This window comes from Labeo rohita, chromosome 22 (assembly GCF_022985175.1).
Source record: "Labeo rohita strain BAU-BD-2019 chromosome 22, IGBB_LRoh.1.0, whole genome shotgun sequence".
Taxonomy (NCBI): domain Eukaryota; kingdom Metazoa; phylum Chordata; class Actinopteri; order Cypriniformes; family Cyprinidae; genus Labeo; species Labeo rohita.
In genome coordinates this window covers 58,531,052-58,537,072 of record NC_066890.1, presented here as the reverse complement: position 1 = coordinate 58,537,072, position 6,021 = coordinate 58,531,052, and positions in this window count along the sequence as shown.

Below are 6,021 nucleotides of genomic sequence, written 5' to 3'. Positions count from 1 at the left end.
CAAGCCTTGCCCGGAAAGAACTTACAGGCTCTGGACGGGGGTCATGGGAGGAACCCAACAAGCGGCGGCGTATTGCGGGGGGGGGCTCCCTCAATCGCCCCCTCCGCCCTGTGAACCTCTGAAACCCTCGCTGGACCCCCATCGAGGATGGTGTAGGAGGAGAAGATGGACTATCACGTCCCACCCGTTTTCTCTTTTTTTTTTTTTTTTTAAACGGACTTTCTGTGATACCATCAACCTCTCGTGCACCTTCGGGAAACAGGCACTGGAAACGAGCATACCGGTCGTTACCCAGATGTCTATTAACCAGCCCTTCCTTGACTGCCCGTTTCAGGCACGGCCGCCATATTAGCGTCTGCCTCCAACTGAGAATCAACGCCCCACAGAGGTTTGCTCAGCTGAAGCTTCAGCTTTAAACAGTTCACGCCCTCCTAGCGATGCTGCCGCTAACCTTTTCCGCCCATTTAGAAGCTCCGAATAAGAAAGTCAGCTGTACTGAGACAGCCTAACAAACTCGTCCGAAGAAAGCTCGACCGCGGGACGCAAGGAGCGAGAGGTTCGCGGGGTTTTCACCCGGCGAAACCATCCGTGCTTCCTAATACTCGCCACTGACGCCCCTAGCAACGGCCTCGTACCCGGAGATAGAAGGACCGTAGCGGAAAGCAGTCAGGGTGAGCCGCGGCTTCATGTAAAAGCACACGGCTCGCGAGCAAAGCGCGCCCATGATCATGTTCTCGCCAGCAAAACATGAATCAACAACAAAGGCTGTAACAGCATGAGCATAACTCCAGACTGAACACAACGGTCGTGTTGATCGTATGGGAAGGTAAGCCGCAACCAGGATGGCATGGAGGGAAAGATATGTTAATCAACACACAATCCCACCGCGCTAGCTCTTTCAGAGAAATACCTTTTTAGAAGGAAGATTCCTCTTCAAGATCGCCGCCGTCGACGCACGCAGGGGAACTCTCACAACACTTATCTGTGTGTATGAGAAGGGAGAGACCACTGCCTGTGCTGCAGATCCAACGACGAAAGAGGTGAATGTTGCCGCTTCTCACGCAGAGACGCTGCATTCGGCTCCGAAAAACAGAACGAGTGAGCAGATGCACAGGCTGCCCTACTTGTACCCGGATGGCCGGGGGCGTGGCCAGCTGTGAAAATCTGCACACCCAATTTCATTGGCCTGTTTTCTATACTGTCAGAGGTGTTTGGGCTCCCAAGAGCGACCCCTAGTGTCGTACACTACTCGACACAACTCGGAGTGTACGACAGATAGGGAACAACATTATATTTGGTCAGTCTAATCTAAAGGCCTTTGCGATGTTAAATTGTGAAGATCTAGAGTTTTCGTTAAAGGGCGTGTCCGTGGCGGCCTGACAAAATTCGATGTTTCGCCATGGGAATAGAAGCTGTTATAACTCAGCCATACAATGTCCGATCTGCCCCAAACTTCACATGTTCGATAAGAGTCCTGGCCTGAACACATCTGATGGCCAATATTCCATTATAATCATAGCGCCACTCGCTGGCAACAGGAAATTACTTATTTTACACTAACTTAAACATACAATGTCCAATTTGCACCAAACTTCACTTGTTTGGTAGGAGTCCTGACCTGAAGACACCTAAAAGCCAATATTCAGTTATAATCATAGCGCCACCTGTTGGCAGCAGGATATGTCATGTCTTACACTAACTCAAGCATGCCATGTTCAATCTGCACCAAACGTCATATGTTTGACAAAAGCGCTGATCTGAAGACATCTACGTTCTAATATTCAGTTATAGGCATAGCGCCACCAGCTGGCAGCAGGAAATTTGGCACATCTAAATGACTTTGACATATTCCTCCTAAATTTACTATGTGAAAAGCATAGTGCCCACCATTCGCCTCCGATCGGTGGTGAGCCCGGGTGCGAGGGCCCTTTCATCGCTGCTTGCAGCTTTAATTAAAACTATGTTTTTGTAGCAAAACCATTTTTAATTTGTGGTTACCATAAAATATTTTAAATGTTTCTAAACTACCCTCAGCAGTAGAGTCATATAATTTGGTGTGTCACAGAATTCAGCACTAAATGAATGGTTTTCTAACTAAGTCATTAAGACGGTCTCTTGCTGCCACCTAGTGGCATAATAATGTAACTTACAATTAAAGCACTGAATAATTGCTACCTAAATACATTTTTCAAAATCTCAGGTATTCCAGTATTATAAAATATTATTAAATGAACAACAATAGCCATTATAAACTGTATGTATTATATATTACTTGAACAAGTTCTAAATTGGATGCCATATACCTGTAATTTGTGCTAATAAATCACTAACAATATAATCATTAGTTTTAGTGCAAACGAGTAATAAGATTGCAGTGTGATTATTATTATAACTGCAATAAAATAATTTGTAACTAGCTGAAATTGAATACATTATACAAATGAAATGTTGCTTTTTTTCTGTAAAAACATGCATTGAAATTTCTTAGACTTTGTATTCAACTTTGCCAGTCATTGCATAATTTTCATATGTTGTACTGTATTTGAAACCATTATGCTTTATTGGTGTATATTCATGCATTTGTCTTGTTTATTGGCTTATTTATTTATTTTTGTGAACTACCTATATCACATTACTTTTTATATTTTGTGAATAAATACGACGAGTGATAATTTTTGTGTAGTATAAAGTATTAGGCCTATATATGTTAACCTAGCCTTATAAAACCGATGAAGTCAGCAATGCTACAAGGTAAGGTGAAATGTAAATAAGTGCGTTTAGGATCAATAGTCAGATGTAACAATGTAAAGAAAACATTTTGATGGCAGCATGTAAAGTACCAGTTTGGACGTGGTAAGTACGTTATAAATACGTTTTTTCACAATGTTGCAAAAACGTTTTTACAACGTCTCCTTCCAACGTTTTAAAAACGTTATAAAAAACGTTTTTGCAACGTTGTGAAAAAACGTATTTATAACGTTTAAAAAACCCGACATTTGTCGTATTAAATACGTCGGAAAAAAAACGTTATTACAACCTTTTTACAACGTGAAAAAAAAAAACGTTTTTATAACGTTGTTGTGTTTGCTGGGACGATGGCTGCACGCGCACACAGCGCGCCCAGTGTAGCCGGCTTCATTAACAAAATGACTCTTATGAACAGTTCTTTTTGAGTCAAAAACACAAAACGCGGCCCAGTTCACTAACAAATTGTTTTTACATTTGTTCGTCAATCAGATAATTACTGCTTCTCGGCTAACTCAGAAGTCCTTTGAGAAATCGAATCCCGTCCGGCTATGTCTGAGATTCATTGCGTAAGTGTTTGGTGATCCGAGCTTTTGACCGCTCACTCCACTTTTGCCGTGGATATAGGCCTTTTTGCCGTATCCAATGAAACAATAGCATGAAATCAATAAGGAGATGCCGATCACGGACACTGATAGCAGAGTTTGGTAAGAATCTAGTCTTATTGCAATTTTCTCGATTGTTAACATAATATTACTGATTTTAGTTGGCAATATAGTTGATTTTAGTTTATGTGTACTGCATTTTTCGCAGAACTGAGAAATGCCTGCCTAGAGATATAGTCTTGTGTCAGGAGACCAAGAAACTGCTAGTACTGTACAATATAATGAAATTTAGCCAAATGTGCAGAGGATGCTGAATTTAATTTTTGTATTTTATTTTTTACTGGACTGTATTGTGGTGCATATCAAGTTCATATACAGTTCTTTGTTATTTAAACTTTTCTAGTGATTTTCATCTACTGCAAGATTACTTTACAGTAGTAAAATGAAAATTATTTTTCCCAAAAGTTCAATCCTGAGTTATACATCTGTATCTGTGATTTAATTTATGTTATGAAAGGTTGCAGGTCTGAATCCCAGGTCTGGCAGGGATTGAAGGTGAGTGGACTGAATAACCAGCGCTATCTCCACCCTCAAACCACGACTGAGGTGAGTCCCTTGAGCAAGGCACCGATCCCCCAACTGCTCCCCGGGCACCGCAGCGATAGCAAAATGGCTGCCCACTGCTCCGGGTGTGTGTTCACGGTGTGTGTGTGCATGTGCGTGTTTGTGTTTGTTCACTACTCACTACTGTGTGTGTGCACTTGGATGGGTTAAATACAGAGCACAAACTCTGAGTATGGGCCACCATACCTGACCACACGTCATGTCCTTTCCTTTCCTTAATCCTGAATCCTAATAACAGATTTTTTTTGTGACAGTGTTATTGATCTCATGAGTGTTCACTGGGCAGGAAAGTCATCTGTGTATTTAAATTTGTGTGTAAGCATTTCAGAATACCTGTAATAACTAGAATGAAAAGTTTGAAAGATAAATTTATGCTGGCTTGTCCTAAAGTCTTGCTTAAAAAAAACATAAATAGTTTGCTCAGTTAGATGTTCTAGATGTTTGCTAAAGGGTTGCTAGTTGGTGGCTAGGTGTGACGGGCTGAAATGAGGGAGGAAGCAAATGCAGGTGAAATGAAATGTTTATTGAAAAGACAAAACGTGGATGAAGTTGAATAGTGAAGTCTCTCGGCTGGGTGAGGCAGGGGCTAGATGACAGATGGTGAAGTGGCGTGAGTCCCGTGGTGGTTGAAGTCCAGGTGGTGCAAACACGAAGACACGACGAAATCCCACACGAAGATAATCCCAACCAACGACTGACACACACGAAGACAAATCCAACACCGCGACATCCAGATGAACTATCGGACGAGGGGAGAGAGAATGAGGTGAGTATTTATAGGCTGATGAAATGGGAACACCTGTGCCGGACTGATTGGCAGCTCAGCTGAGCGAGCACACGATCACATGACAAACCAACAGATCACGAGACGTGAGAACACAGCAGATCTGTGAACCGTGACACTAGGCTCTTGCTATGCAGTTGCTGGGGTGTTGCTAGAGTATATGGTTGATAGTGTGTTGTGGGTAATGACAGACATTCCCACCTCTGTTAATAAAAGAACATCAAACATTGTTTTCTTAACTGCTTCAATGCTTTGATATTGTTGTATTTGTAATATATGCAATATTTGTGTCATAAATCCCCAAAAACTATGCATGGGGGCTTGCTTTGGTGTTGCCACTCCTCATAGACCCTATGCCACCCTAAAAATGACTATGAATGTGTCGGTACAAATAGCAAGGAGATATTATTATATATTATATAATTATTTGTTAATGAACTAGTGTTTTGATGAAATGAATGATGCTGAGTCACCATCTTTGCAGTACAGTGATGCACTTTTGAAAGTGAAATGTACCTTTCATATGGATTACATAATGAGAGAGTTTTTGTTTTTGATTCGAATGGGTTCATTTTAAACGTTTTTAGCTTTCTATGCATATATTTCACATGTCTGTGAGGCAAGCCTATTTGCTGAGTTTCGGTACATTTTTGTGACATGCTTCAGTTCATGAAGACTGAGACAACAAAAAGTGCATCCTGTTTGTTTTCTTTAATTTACAAAAGCACAATGTTTTGTTAATATTGTGAGTGTACACAAATAGAAGTAGACCCTTTACAGGGTGCACTGAAAAAAGTTTTTCAAGCAGTACCTCATCCAATATATAATTTATCTTACAATTCAGTTTACAATGTTATTTTTCAAGTAAAAAATTTTTTTAGTTCAAAACATTGTTAAATATAAATATTTTTCATTAAGAGCTGAACTAAGATATTTTTGTTTTGACGAATGTAAAATATCAAGGTTAAGTTAATTAACCTAAGTTAATTAAATTAAAATTATTAATTTATCTCCTGACCACGCCTCACCCACACTGGTGCTGTGTGTCAGTTACCGACGCCATTTCTGCCAATGTGATTGTTTGAGAGTTCAAGGAGCTGTGGATGAGAAGGTGGAAATTTTGTTTTAGATAGTTCTGTAAACATTCTTTTTCGCTTTTTCGCATTGTATCAGCTTTTCTTTTCCCCGAAAACTTGAACTCGGCAAAAATTGTTGTTTGTTTTAAATGATGGGACTCATCCAAACATTAGTTGGTTTTCTCAC